At 52.6% G+C, this 12,780-nt stretch overlaps 28 non-coding genes across 28 annotated transcripts; 6 read left to right on the forward strand and 22 right to left on the reverse strand.

Annotated features, from left to right (window-relative positions):
- Window positions 1-135: 135 nt before the first annotated feature.
- Trnag-ucc lies at window positions 136-207 on the forward strand. The gene has a single exon. It is a non-coding gene; the product is annotated as a tRNA-Gly (tRNA).
- A 266-nt stretch (window positions 208-473) lies between these two features.
- On the reverse strand, window positions 474-555 carry Trnas-aga. Its single transcript has one exon. It is a non-coding gene; the product is annotated as a tRNA-Ser (tRNA).
- A 139-nt stretch (window positions 556-694) lies between these two features.
- Window positions 695-767, reverse strand: Trnak-uuu. The gene has a single exon. It is a non-coding gene; the product is annotated as a tRNA-Lys (tRNA).
- Window positions 768-1,063: 296 nt separating this feature from the next.
- Trnae-uuc lies at window positions 1,064-1,135 on the reverse strand. The gene has a single exon. It is a non-coding gene; the product is annotated as a tRNA-Glu (tRNA).
- A 308-nt stretch (window positions 1,136-1,443) lies between these two features.
- Trnam-cau lies at window positions 1,444-1,516 on the reverse strand. The gene has a single exon. It is a non-coding gene; the product is annotated as a tRNA-Met (tRNA).
- Window positions 1,517-2,497: 981 nt separating this feature from the next.
- Window positions 2,498-2,569, forward strand: Trnag-ucc. The gene has a single exon. It is a non-coding gene; the product is annotated as a tRNA-Gly (tRNA).
- A 266-nt stretch (window positions 2,570-2,835) lies between these two features.
- Trnas-aga lies at window positions 2,836-2,917 on the reverse strand. The gene has a single exon. It is a non-coding gene; the product is annotated as a tRNA-Ser (tRNA).
- A 139-nt stretch (window positions 2,918-3,056) lies between these two features.
- Trnak-uuu lies at window positions 3,057-3,129 on the reverse strand. The gene has a single exon. It is a non-coding gene; the product is annotated as a tRNA-Lys (tRNA).
- A 296-nt stretch (window positions 3,130-3,425) lies between these two features.
- Window positions 3,426-3,497, reverse strand: Trnae-uuc. Its single transcript has one exon. It is a non-coding gene; the product is annotated as a tRNA-Glu (tRNA).
- Window positions 3,498-3,805: 308 nt separating this feature from the next.
- On the reverse strand, window positions 3,806-3,878 carry Trnam-cau. The gene has a single exon. It is a non-coding gene; the product is annotated as a tRNA-Met (tRNA).
- Window positions 3,879-4,859: 981 nt separating this feature from the next.
- Trnag-ucc lies at window positions 4,860-4,931 on the forward strand. The gene has a single exon. It is a non-coding gene; the product is annotated as a tRNA-Gly (tRNA).
- Window positions 4,932-5,197: 266 nt separating this feature from the next.
- Window positions 5,198-5,279, reverse strand: Trnas-aga. The gene has a single exon. It is a non-coding gene; the product is annotated as a tRNA-Ser (tRNA).
- Window positions 5,280-5,418: 139 nt separating this feature from the next.
- Trnak-uuu lies at window positions 5,419-5,491 on the reverse strand. The gene has a single exon. It is a non-coding gene; the product is annotated as a tRNA-Lys (tRNA).
- Window positions 5,492-5,787: 296 nt separating this feature from the next.
- Window positions 5,788-5,859, reverse strand: Trnae-uuc. Its single transcript has one exon. It is a non-coding gene; the product is annotated as a tRNA-Glu (tRNA).
- Window positions 5,860-6,167: 308 nt separating this feature from the next.
- Trnam-cau lies at window positions 6,168-6,240 on the reverse strand. Its single transcript has one exon. It is a non-coding gene; the product is annotated as a tRNA-Met (tRNA).
- Window positions 6,241-7,221: 981 nt separating this feature from the next.
- Trnag-ucc lies at window positions 7,222-7,293 on the forward strand. The gene has a single exon. It is a non-coding gene; the product is annotated as a tRNA-Gly (tRNA).
- Window positions 7,294-7,559: 266 nt separating this feature from the next.
- On the reverse strand, window positions 7,560-7,641 carry Trnas-aga. Its single transcript has one exon. It is a non-coding gene; the product is annotated as a tRNA-Ser (tRNA).
- A 139-nt stretch (window positions 7,642-7,780) lies between these two features.
- On the reverse strand, window positions 7,781-7,853 carry Trnak-uuu. The gene has a single exon. It is a non-coding gene; the product is annotated as a tRNA-Lys (tRNA).
- Window positions 7,854-8,149: 296 nt separating this feature from the next.
- Trnae-uuc lies at window positions 8,150-8,221 on the reverse strand. Its single transcript has one exon. It is a non-coding gene; the product is annotated as a tRNA-Glu (tRNA).
- Window positions 8,222-8,529: 308 nt separating this feature from the next.
- On the reverse strand, window positions 8,530-8,602 carry Trnam-cau. Its single transcript has one exon. It is a non-coding gene; the product is annotated as a tRNA-Met (tRNA).
- A 981-nt stretch (window positions 8,603-9,583) lies between these two features.
- On the forward strand, window positions 9,584-9,655 carry Trnag-ucc. Its single transcript has one exon. It is a non-coding gene; the product is annotated as a tRNA-Gly (tRNA).
- Window positions 9,656-9,911: 256 nt separating this feature from the next.
- Window positions 9,912-9,993, reverse strand: Trnas-aga. The gene has a single exon. It is a non-coding gene; the product is annotated as a tRNA-Ser (tRNA).
- A 139-nt stretch (window positions 9,994-10,132) lies between these two features.
- Trnak-uuu lies at window positions 10,133-10,205 on the reverse strand. Its single transcript has one exon. It is a non-coding gene; the product is annotated as a tRNA-Lys (tRNA).
- Window positions 10,206-10,501: 296 nt separating this feature from the next.
- Trnae-uuc lies at window positions 10,502-10,573 on the reverse strand. The gene has a single exon. It is a non-coding gene; the product is annotated as a tRNA-Glu (tRNA).
- A 308-nt stretch (window positions 10,574-10,881) lies between these two features.
- On the reverse strand, window positions 10,882-10,954 carry Trnam-cau. Its single transcript has one exon. It is a non-coding gene; the product is annotated as a tRNA-Met (tRNA).
- Window positions 10,955-11,935: 981 nt separating this feature from the next.
- On the forward strand, window positions 11,936-12,007 carry Trnag-ucc. Its single transcript has one exon. It is a non-coding gene; the product is annotated as a tRNA-Gly (tRNA).
- A 266-nt stretch (window positions 12,008-12,273) lies between these two features.
- Window positions 12,274-12,355, reverse strand: Trnas-aga. Its single transcript has one exon. It is a non-coding gene; the product is annotated as a tRNA-Ser (tRNA).
- Window positions 12,356-12,494: 139 nt separating this feature from the next.
- Window positions 12,495-12,567, reverse strand: Trnak-uuu. The gene has a single exon. It is a non-coding gene; the product is annotated as a tRNA-Lys (tRNA).
- Window positions 12,568-12,780: the final 213 nt, after the last annotated feature.

Here is a 12,780-nt window from a genome sequence, read left to right on the forward strand (position 1 = left end):
GCGTGCGTGGAGGCGCTACCCGAATGCGTGTGGATGCACCCTCCTACCTCGTAAAGCGCCTGCAGCTACTATCACCGTGGGCCGCTGCTGGCGGGCAGGAAGCCGACACAGCGGGGCGTTGCGAGCAGCGCCTGTGCGGTGGTGGTGTAATGGTGAGCATAGTTGCCTTCCAAGCAGTTGATCCGGGTTCGATTCCCGGCCACCGCAAGTGGCGCTGGTTTTTTCGTATGAGTATGTGAGCCGCGTGCTGTTAAATGAAGGTTTTTTTCGTCGTAGCTCCACGCAGACCATCCTGTCGTATGTCCCGACTTGTCCCGACTTTGCTCGGCTGACGCGAAAGCTGACGCTTGGAATTCGCCCTTATCAAAAGGACAGGCACTATAAACGGCTGAGAGAGGCGAGGTGTGGAGAGGTACCAAAACGACAGGCAATCTGCGAAATTTTCTGCTCGTTGTTCTTAAAGAAAAAACCGACGCAGTCGGTAGGACTCGAAGCTACGCTCCCAGAGGGAATCTGATTTCTAGTCAGACGCCTTAACCACTCGGCCACGACTGCTCGTAACTGAAGCTTCCCTGGAATCGTGAAGAATCCAACCGGTCTGCGCAGACTGTTGACAGGAAACGAACTCCGTGTACTGATTACGGCAGGGTTACCATCGCTACGAGACGAGCCATTACGGAAACGTTAAAATCTTCGCCCGGACGGGGACTTGAACCCTGGACCCTTAGGTTAAAAGCCTAATGCTCTACCGACTGAGCTATCCGGGCTCACGCTCCTTGTGGATGGAGCGGCTGCAAGCAATGTAAATAACTGGAACGCGTGTGTAGGCGTACTACGGTAATTTCTGGCTTCTGGCGCAACTGGCGACTTCACCGACTTCCCACTGACGCTGGTAGCAGCCCAACAGCGGACCAGAGCCTCTTCTCCCTTTATTCCGGTGCCGACAGTAATTGCATCATGTGCCTGTTTTCCCCGATTACGTTCGGTCGAAGCTTCGCAAGGTGGGCGACAAACGACAGTTCGAAGGCCAAAACGTGGAGCGTTGTGTGCGCAAAAACTTCCGTTCCGGTACCGGAAATCGAACCCGGGCCTCCTGGGTGAAAGCCAGGTATCCTAGCCACTAGACCACACCGGAGTTGCTCGATAAGCGTGAGGTTTTCTCCGTCTCCTCTCGTATTTCGTGCTGAATCTGGACTCAGTGCAGTTCTCCGTTTGCGAGCATATTTGCGCCTACAGACTGGCATGGCGCACAGCTCGAAATTGACTATTCATTATTTTACTCCTAACAAGGGAAGAGAAAGATCAAAGTTGTACGTTGTCATAATTGGAAATAAACATATTGACGCTGGGGCGTAGACTCCTTGTGGATAACGAACGACAATTAAGTTCGTTCCCTAGCAACAGCAACGCCGTTAATTCAGCCATGATGTACAGCAAATTAAATGCCCCGGGTGAGGATCGAACTCACGACCTTAAGATTATGAGACTTACGCGCTACCTACTGCGCTACCGAGGCACGTTGCAAGTAATGTTACAGGAAACTTGGTAAGTCTCTCATATTAGAGATAGACAGTTTGCGCTTTCTCAAGAATCTGTTGTGTTGCTACACGTGCTTTCCCTACTTGCTAGATTAAACTGCTGCCGCAGCTTTTTCAACGGAACGCAGCACTGCCCGAGGTTACAGTACATCGCCCTTGCGGCACCTGAACACAGCGGCCTGTTGGGCCAGGCCGTCGTCAGAGTTCAGAAATAGCACGCGACCGTTCAAGTACGGTCTATTGCGTGCTGCGTGTATGGTTCTTCTCACAGCGAATCTTGCTATGCATTCCTGAGGCTGACGCAGCTCAGGCGAGGAATCGGCGCGGCAGCATTATAGCGAGAACAGCAGAACGATGCATCGGCCGGGATTCGAACCCGTGCCGTCCGCATGCTAAGCGAGCATTCACCAATTTTTTTTTTTTTTTTGTTCTCATTTCTTTCGTTGCATTTGTTGGGGGCGGACGTCCGATGGCGCCCGTTCATGTTCATCGTTGACTCGGTCTTTTATTACAGAGGGCAGATAACTCTCAGACCGAACACGCTGAGCTATCGTGCCGGCAAGCCTTAAGATTATGAGACTTACGCGCTGCCTACTGCACTACTGAGGCACATGCCATTGAACCACCGATGCTCGACAAGCTGCCCGTGCTTCCCGAGTACTTTTCTGCAGGGGAAAGTGGGATTGCCACCCAGCGACGTCGGATACAACCGAAAAAAGTGCTACACACGCGGAGTGCTCCACTACACTGCCTTAAAACGAATGCTCATCTCTATCGTGTGAGTAACCTTGCGGCCGCGGCGACTAGTCTTGCCCAAAGACGCAGCGTGCGTGGAGGCGCTACCCGAATGCGTGTGGATGCACCCTCCTACCTCGTAAAGCGCCTGCAGCTACTATCACCGTGGGCCGCTGCTGGCGGGCAGGAAGCCGACACAGCGGGGCGTTGCGAGCAGCGCCTGTGCGGTGGTGGTGTAATGGTGAGCATAGTTGCCTTCCAAGCAGTTGATCCGGGTTCGATTCCCGGCCACCGCAAGTGGCGCTGGTTTTTTCGTATGAGTATGTGAGCCGCGTGCTGTTAAATGAAGGTTTTTTTCGTCGTAGCTCCACGCAGACCATCCTGTCGTATGTCCCGACTTGTCCCGACTTTGCTCGGCTGACGCGAAAGCTGACGCTTGGAATTCGCCCTTATCAAAAGGACAGGCACTATAAACGGCTGAGAGAGGCGAGGTGTGGAGAGGTACCAAAACGACAGGCAATCTGCGAAATTTTCTGCTCGTTGTTCTTAAAGAAAAAACCGACGCAGTCGGTAGGACTCGAAGCTACGCTCCCAGAGGGAATCTGATTTCTAGTCAGACGCCTTAACCACTCGGCCACGACTGCTCGTAACTGAAGCTTCCCTGGAATCGTGAAGAATCCAACCGGTCTGCGCAGACTGTTGACAGGAAACGAACTCCGTGTACTGATTACGGCAGGGTTACCATCGCTACGAGACGAGCCATTACGGAAACGTTAAAATCTTCGCCCGGACGGGGACTTGAACCCTGGACCCTTAGGTTAAAAGCCTAATGCTCTACCGACTGAGCTATCCGGGCTCACGCTCCTTGTGGATGGAGCGGCTGCAAGCAATGTAAATAACTGGAACGCGTGTGTAGGCGTACTACGGTAATTTCTGGCTTCTGGCGCAACTGGCGACTTCACCGACTTCCCACTGACGCTGGTAGCAGCCCAACAGCGGACCAGAGCCTCTTCTCCCTTTATTCCGGTGCCGACAGTAATTGCATCATGTGCCTGTTTTCCCCGATTACGTTCGGTCGAAGCTTCGCAAGGTGGGCGACAAACGACAGTTCGAAGGCCAAAACGTGGAGCGTTGTGTGCGCAAAAACTTCCGTTCCGGTACCGGAAATCGAACCCGGGCCTCCTGGGTGAAAGCCAGGTATCCTAGCCACTAGACCACACCGGAGTTGCTCGATAAGCGTGAGGTTTTCTCCGTCTCCTCTCGTATTTCGTGCTGAATCTGGACTCAGTGCAGTTCTCCGTTTGCGAGCATATTTGCGCCTACAGACTGGCATGGCGCACAGCTCGAAATTGACTATTCATTATTTTACTCCTAACAAGGGAAGAGAAAGATCAAAGTTGTACGTTGTCATAATTGGAAATAAACATATTGACGCTGGGGCGTAGACTCCTTGTGGATAACGAACGACAATTAAGTTCGTTCCCTAGCAACAGCAACGCCGTTAATTCAGCCATGATGTACAGCAAATTAAATGCCCCGGGTGAGGATCGAACTCACGACCTTAAGATTATGAGACTTACGCGCTACCTACTGCGCTACCGAGGCACGTTGCAAGTAATGTTACAGGAAACTTGGTAAGTCTCTCATATTAGAGATAGACAGTTTGCGCTTTCTCAAGAATCTGTTGTGTTGCTACACGTGCTTTCCCTACTTGCTAGATTAAACTGCTGCCGCAGCTTTTTCAACGGAACGCAGCACTGCCCGAGGTTACAGTACATCGCCCTTGCGGCACCTGAACACAGCGGCCTGTTGGGCCAGGCCGTCGTCAGAGTTCAGAAATAGCACGCGACCGTTCAAGTACGGTCTATTGCGTGCTGCGTGTATGGTTCTTCTCACAGCGAATCTTGCTATGCATTCCTGAGGCTGACGCAGCTCAGGCGAGGAATCGGCGCGGCAGCATTATAGCGAGAACAGCAGAACGATGCATCGGCCGGGATTCGAACCCGTGCCGTCCGCATGCTAAGAGAGCATTCACCAATTTTTTTTTTTTTTTTGTTCTCATTTCTTTCGTTGCATTTGTTGGGGGCGGACGTCCGATGGCGCCCGTTCATGTTCATCGTTGACTCGGTCTTTTATTACAGAGGGCAGATAACTCTCAGACCGAACACGCTGAGCTATCGTGCCGGCAAGCCTTAAGATTATGAGACTTACGCGCTGCCTACTGCACTACTGAGGCACATGCCATTGAACCACCGATGCTCGACAAGCTGCCCGTGCTTCCCGAGTACTTTTCTGCAGGGGAAAGTGGGATTGCCACCCAGCGACGTCGGATACAACCGAAAAAAGTGCTACACACGCGGAGTGCTCCACTACACTGCCTTAAAACGAATGCTCATCTCTATCGTGTGAGTAACCTTGCGGCCGCGGCGACTAGTCTTGCCCAAAGACGCAGCGTGCGTGGAGGCGCTACCCGAATGCGTGTGGATGCACCCTCCTACCTCGTAAAGCGCCTGCAGCTACTATCACCGTGGGCCGCTGCTGGCGGGCAGGAAGCCGACACAGCGGGGCGTTGCGAGCAGCGCCTGTGCGGTGGTGGTGTAATGGTGAGCATAGTTGCCTTCCAAGCAGTTGATCCGGGTTCGATTCCCGGCCACCGCAAGTGGCGCTGGTTTTTTCGTATGAGTATGTGAGCCGCGTGCTGTTAAATGAAGGTTTTTTTCGTCGTAGCTCCACGCAGACCATCCTGTCGTATGTCCCGACTTGTCCCGACTTTGCTCGGCTGACGCGAAAGCTGACGCTTGGAATTCGCCCTTATCAAAAGGACAGGCACTATAAACGGCTGAGAGAGGCGAGGTGTGGAGAGGTACCAAAACGACAGGCAATCTGCGAAATTTTCTGCTCGTTGTTCTTAAAGAAAAAACCGACGCAGTCGGTAGGACTCGAACCTACGCTCCCAGAGGGAATCTGATTTCTAGTCAGACGCCTTAACCACTCGGCCACGACTGCTCGTAACTGAAGTTTCCATGGAATCGTGAAGAATCCAACCGGTCTGCGCAGACTGTTGACAGGAAACGAACTCCGTGTACTGATTACGGCAGGGTTACCATCGCTACGAGACGAGCCATTACGGAAACGTTAAAATCTTCGCCCGGACAGGGACTTGAACCCTGGACCCTTAGGTTAAAAGCCTAATGCTCTACCGATTGAGCTATCCGGGCTCACGCTCGTTGTGGATGGAGCGGCTGCAAGCAATGTAAATAACTGGAACGCGTGTGTAGGCGTACTACGGTAATTTCTGGCTTCTGGCGCAACTGGCGACTTCACCGACTTCCCACTGACGCTGGTAGCAGCCCAACAGCGGACCAGAGCCTCTTCTCCCTTTATTCCGGTGCCGACAGTAATTGCATCATGTGCCTGTTTTCCCCGATTACGTTCGGTCGAAGCTTCGCAAGGTGGGCGACAAACGACAGTTCGAAGGCCAAAACGTGGAGCGTTGTGTGCGCAAAAACTTCCGTTCCGGTACCGGGAATCGAACCCGGGCCTCCTGGGTGAAAGCCAGGTATCCTAGCCACTAGACCACACCGGAGTTGCTCGATAAGCGTGAGGTTTTCTCCGTCTCCTCTCGTATTTCGTGCTGAATCTGGACTCAGTGCAGTTCTCCGTTTGCGAGCATATTTGCGCCTACAGACTGGCATGGCGCACAGCTCGAAATTGACTATTCATTATTTTACTCCTAACAAGGGAAGAGAAAGATCAAAGTTGTACGTTGTCATAATTGGAAATAAACATATTGACGCTGGGGCGTAGACTCCTTGTGGATAACGAACGACAATTAAGTTCGTTCCCTAGCAACAGCAACGCCGTTAATTCAGCCATGATGTACAGCAAATTAAATGCCCCGGGTGAGGATCGAACTCACGACCTTAAGATTATGAGACTTACGCGCTACCTACTGCGCTACCGAGGCACGTTGCAAGTAATGTTACAGGAAACTTGGTAAGTCTCTCATATTAGAGATAGACAGTTTGCGCTTTCTCAAGAATCTGTTGTGTTGCTACACGTGCTTTCCCTACTTGCTAGATTAAACTGCTGCCGCAGCTTTTTCAACGGAACGCAGCACTGCCCGAGGTTACAGTACATCGCCCTTGCGGCACCTGAACACAGCGGCCTGTTGGGCCAGGCCGTCGTCAGAGTTCAGAAATAGCACGCGACCGTTCAAGTACGGTCTATTGCGTGCTGCGTGTATGGTTCTTCTCACAGCGAATCTTGCTATGCATTCCTGAGGCTGACGCAGCTCAGGCGAGGAATCGGCGCGGCAGCATTATAGCGAGAACAGCAGAACGATGCATCGGCCGGGATTCGAACCCGTGCCGTCCGCATGCTAAGCGAGCATTCACCAATTTTTTTTTTTTTTTTGTTCTCATTTCTTTCGTTGCATTTGTTGGGGGCGGACGTCCGATGGCGCCCGTTCATGTTCATCGTTGACTCGGTCTTTTATTACAGAGGGCAGATAACTCTCAGACCGAACACGCTGAGCTATCGTGCCGGCAAGCCTTAAGATTATGAGACTTACGCGCTGCCTACTGCACTACTGAGGCACATGCCATTGAACCACCGATGCTCGACAAGCTGCCCGTGCTTCCCGAGTACTTTTCTGCAGGGGAAAGTGGGATTGCCACCCAGCGACGTCGGATACAACCGAAAAAAGTGCTACACACGCGGAGTGCTCCACTACACTGCCTTAAAACGAATGCTCATCTCTATCGTGTGAGTAACCTTGCGGCCGCGGCGACTAGTCTTGCCCAAAGACGCAGCGTGCGTGGAGGCGCTACCCGAATGCGTGTGGATGCACCCTCCTACCTCGTAAAGCGCCTGCAGCTACTATCACCGTGGGCCGCTGCTGGCGGGCAGGAAGCCGACACAGCGGGGCGTTGCGAGCAGCGCCTGTGCGGTGGTGGTGTAATGGTGAGCATAGTTGCCTTCCAAGCAGTTGATCCGGGTTCGATTCCCGGCCACCGCAAGTGGCGCTGGTTTTTTCGTATGAGTATGTGAGCCGCGTGCTGTTAAATGAAGGTTTTTTTCGTCGTAGCTCCACGCAGACCATCCTGTCGTATGTCCCGACTTGTCCCGACTTTGCTCGGCTGACGCGAAAGCTGACGCTTGGAATTCGCCCTTATCAAAAGGACAGGCACTATAAACGGCTGAGAGAGGCGAGGTGTGGAGAGGTACCAAAACGACAGGCAATCTGCGAAATTTTCTGCTCGTTGTTCTTAAAGAAAAAACCGACGCAGTCGGTAGGACTCGAACCTACGCTCCCAGAGGGAATCTGATTTCTAGTCAGACGCCTTAACCACTCGGCCACGACTGCTCGTAACTGAAGTTTCCATGGAATCGTGAAGAATCCAACCGGTCTGCGCAGACTGTTGACAGGAAACGAACTCCGTGTACTGATTACGGCAGGGTTACCATCGCTACGAGACGAGCCATTACGGAAACGTTAAAATCTTCGCCCGGACAGGGACTTGAACCCTGGACCCTTAGGTTAAAAGCCTAATGCTCTACCGATTGAGCTATCCGGGCTCACGCTCGTTGTGGATGGAGCGGCTGCAAGCAATGTAAATAACTGGAACGCGTGTGTAGGCGTACTACGGTAATTTCTGGCTTCTGGCGCAACTGGCGACTTCACCGACTTCCCACTGACGCTGGTAGCAGCCCAACAGCGGACCAGAGCCTCTTCTCCCTTTATTCCGGTGCCGACAGTAATTGCATCATGTGCCTGTTTTCCCCGATTACGTTCGGTCGAAGCTTCGCAAGGTGGGCGACAAACGACAGTTCGAAGGCCAAAACGTGGAGCGTTGTGTGCGCAAAAACTTCCGTTCCGGTACCGGGAATCGAACCCGGGCCTCCTGGGTGAAAGCCAGGTATCCTAGCCACTAGACCACACCGGAGTTGCTCGATAAGCGTGAGGTTTTCTCCGTCTCCTCTCGTATTTCGTGCTGAATCTGGACTCAGTGCAGTTCTCCGTTTGCGAGCATATTTGCGCCTACAGACTGGCATGGCGCACAGCTCGAAATTGACTATTCATTATTTTACTCCTAACAAGGGAAGAGAAAGATCAAAGTTGTACGTTGTCATAATTGGAAATAAACATATTGACGCTGGGGCGTAGACTCCTTGTGGATAACGAACGACAATTAAGTTCGTTCCCTAGCAACAGCAACGCCGTTAATTCAGCCATGATGTACAGCAAATTAAATGCCCCGGGTGAGGATCGAACTCACGACCTTAAGATTATGAGACTTACGCGCTACCTACTGCGCTACCGAGGCACGTTGCAAGTAATGTTACAGGAAACTTGGTAAGTCTCTCATATTAGAGATAGACAGTTTGCGCTTTCTCAAGAATCTGTTGTGTTGCTACACGTGCTTTCCCTACTTGCTAGATTAAACTGCTGCCGCAGCTTTTTCAACGGAACGCAGCACTGCCCGAGGTTACAGTACATCGCCCTTGCGGCACCTGAACACAGCGGCCTGTTGGGCCAGGCCGTCGTCAGAGTTCAGAAATAGCACGCGACCGTTCAAGTACGGTCTATTGCGTGCTGCGTGTATGGTTCTTCTCACAGCGAATCTTGCTATGCATTCCTGAGGCTGACGCAGCTCAGGCGAGGAATCGGCGCGGCAGCATTATAGCGAGAACAGCAGAACGATGCATCGGCCGGGATTCGAACCCGTGCCGTCCGCATGCTAAGCGAGCATTCACCAATTTTTTTTTTTTTTTTGTTCTCATTTCTTTCGTTGCATTTGTTGGGGGCGGACGTCCGATGGCGCCCGTTCATGTTCATCGTTGACTCGGTCTTTTATTACAGAGGGCAGATAACTCTCAGACCGAACACGCTGAGCTATCGTGCCGGCAAGCCTTAAGATTATGAGACTTACGCGCTGCCTACTGCACTACTGAGGCACATGCCATTGAACCACCGATGCTCGACAAGCTGCCCGTGCTTCCCGAGTACTTTTCTGCAGGGGAAAGTGGGATTGCCACCCAGCGACGTCGGATACAACCGAAAAAAGTGCTACACACGCGGAGTGCTCCACTACACTGCCTTAAAACGAATGCTCATCTCTATCGTGTGAGTAACCTTGCGGCCGCGGCGACTAGTCTTGCCCAAAGACGCAGCGTGCGTGGAGGCGCTACCCGAATGCGTGTGGATGCACCCTCCTACCTCGTAAAGCGCCTGCAGCTACTATCACCGTGGGCCGCTGCTGGCGGGCAGGAAGCCGACACAGCGGGGCGTTGCGAGCAGCGCCTGTGCGGTGGTGGTGTAATGGTGAGCATAGTTGCCTTCCAAGCAGTTGATCCGGGTTCGATTCCCGGCCACCGCAAGTGGCGCTGGTTTTTTCGTATGAGTATGTGAGCCGCGTGCTGTTAAATGAAGGTTTTTTTCGTCGTAGCTCCACGCAGACCATCCTGTCGTATGTCCCGACTTTGCTCGGCTGACGCGAAAGCTGACGCTTGGAATTCGCCCTTATCAAAAGGACAGGCACTATAAACGGCTGAGAGAGGCGAGGTGTGGAGAGGTACCAAAACGACAGGCAATCTGCGAAATTTTCTGCTCGTTGTTCTTAAAGAAAAAACCGACGCAGTCGGTAGGACTCGAACCTACGCTCCCAGAGGGAATCTGATTTCTAGTCAGACGCCTTAACCACTCGGCCACGACTGCTCGTAACTGAAGTTTCCATGGAATCGTGAAGAATCCAACCGGTCTGCGCAGACTGTTGACAGGAAACGAACTACGTGTACTGATTACGGCAGGGTTACCATCGCTACGAGACGAGCCATTACGGAAACGTTAAAATCTTCGCCCGGACAGGGACTTGAACCCTGGACCCTTAGGTTAAAAGCCTAATGCTCTACCGATTGAGCTATCCGGGCTCACGCTCGTTGTGGATGGAGCGGCTGCAAGCAATGTAAATAACTGGAACGCGTGTGTAGGCGTACTACGGTAATTTCTGGCTTCTGGCGCAACTGGCGACTTCACCGACTTCCCACTGACGCTGGTAGCAGCCCAACAGCGGACCAGAGCCTCTTCTCCCTTTATTCCGGTGCCGACAGTAATTGCATCATGTGCCTGTTTTCCCCGATTACGTTCGGTCGAAGCTTCGCAAGGTGGGCGACAAACGACAGTTCGAAGGCCAAAACGTGGAGCGTTGTGTGCGCAAAAACTTCCGTTCCGGTACCGGGAATCGAACCCGGGCCTCCTGGGTGAAAGCCAGGTATCCTAGCCACTAGACCACACCGGAGTTGCTCGATAAGCGTGAGGTTTTCTCCGTCTCCTCTCGTATTTCGTGCTGAATCTGGACTCAGTGCAGTTCTCCGTTTGCGAGCATATTTGCGCCTACAGACTGGCATGGCGCACAGCTCGAAATTGACTATTCATTATTTTACTCCTAACAAGGGAAGAGAAAGATCAAAGTTGTACGTTGTCATAATTGGAAATAAACATATTGACGCTGGGGCGTAGACTCCTTGTGGATAACGAACGACAATTAAGTTCGTTCCCTAGCAACAGCAACGCCGTTAATTCAGCCATGATGTACAGCAAATTAAATGCCCCGGGTGAGGATCGAACTCACGACCTTAAGATTATGAGACTTACGCGCTACCTACTGCGCTACCGAGGCACGTTGCAAGTAATGTTACAGGAAACTTGGTAAGTCTCTCATATTAGAGATAGACAGTTTGCGCTTTCTCAAGAATCTGTTGTGTTGCTACACGTGCTTTCCCTACTTGCTAGATTAAACTGCTGCCGCAGCTTTTTCAACGGAACGCAGCACTGCCCGAGGTTACAGTACATCGCCCTTGCGGCACCTGAACACAGCGGCCTGTTGGGCCAGGCCGTCGTCAGAGTTCAGAAATAGCACGCGACCGTTCAAGTACGGTCTATTGCGTGCTGCGTGTATGGTTCTTCTCACAGCGAATCTTGCTATGCATTCCTGAGGCTGACGCAGCTCAGGCGAGGAATCGGCGCGGCAGCATTATAGCGAGAACAGCAGAACGATGCATCGGCCGGGATTCGAACCCGTGCCGTCCGCATGCTAAGCGAGCATTCACCAATTTTTTTTTTTTTTTTGTTCTCATTTCTTTCGTTGCATTTGTTGGGGGCGGACGTCCGATGGCGCCCGTTCATGTTCATCGTTGACTCGGTCTTTTATTACAGAGGGCAGATAACTCTCAGACCGAACACGCTGAGCTATCGTGCCGGCAAGCCTTAAGATTATGAGACTTACGCGCTGCCTACTGCACTACTGAGGCACATGCCATTGAACCACCGATGCTCGACAAGCTGCCCGTGCTTCCCGAGTACTTTTCTGCAGGGGAAAGTGGGATTGCCACCCAGCGACGTCGGATACAACCGAAAAAAGTGCTACACACGCGGAGTGCTCCACTACACTGCCTTAAAACGAATGCTCATCTCTATCGTGTGAGTAACCTTGCGGCCGCGGCGACTAGTCTTGCCCAAAGACGCAGCGTGCGTGGAGGCGCTACCCGAATGCGTGTGGATGCACCCTCCTACCTCGTAAAGCGCCTGCAGCTACTATCACCGTGGGCCGCTGCTGGCGGGCAGGAAGCCGACACAGCGGGGCGTTGCGAGCAGCGCCTGTGCGGTGGTGGTGTAATGGTGAGCATAGTTGCCTTCCAAGCAGTTGATCCGGGTTCGATTCCCGGCCACCGCAAGTGGCGCTGGTTTTTTCGTATGAGTATGTGAGCCGCGTGCTGTTAAATGAAGGTTTTTTTCGTCGTAGCTCCACGCAGACCATCCTGTCGTATGTCCCGACTTGTCCCGACTTTGCTCGGCTGACGCGAAAGCTGACGCTTGGAATTCGCCCTTATCAAAAGGACAGGCACTATAAACGGCTGAGAGAGGCGAGGTGTGGAGAGGTACCAAAACGACAGGCAATCTGCGAAATTTTCTGCTCGTTGTTCTTAAAGAAAAAACCGACGCAGTCGGTAGGACTCGAACCTACGCTCCCAGAGGGAATCTGATTTCTAGTCAGACGCCTTAACCACTCGGCCACGACTGCTCGTAACTGAAGTTTCCATGGAATCGTGAAGAATCCAACCGGTCTGCGCAGACTGTTGACAGGAAACGAACTCCGTGTACTGATTACGGCAGGGTTACCATCGCTACGAGACGAGCCATTACGGAAACGTTAAAATCTTCGCCCGGACAGGGACTTGAACCCTGGACCCTTAGGTTAAAAGCCTAATGCTCTACCGATTGAGCTATCCGGGCTCACGCTCGTTGTGGATGGAGCGGCTGCAAGCAATGTAAATAACTGGAACGCGTGTGTAGGCGTACTACGGTAATTTCTGGCTTCTGGCGCAACTGGCGACTTCACCGACTTCCCACTGACGCTGGTAGCAGCCCAACAGCGGACCAGAGCCTCTTCTCCCTTTATTCCGGTGCCGACAGTAATTGCATCATGTGCCTGTTTTCCCCGATTAC

This window comes from Schistocerca americana, unplaced genomic scaffold (assembly GCF_021461395.2).
Source record: "Schistocerca americana isolate TAMUIC-IGC-003095 unplaced genomic scaffold, iqSchAmer2.1 HiC_scaffold_271, whole genome shotgun sequence".
NCBI lineage: Eukaryota > Metazoa > Arthropoda > Insecta > Orthoptera > Acrididae > Schistocerca > Schistocerca americana.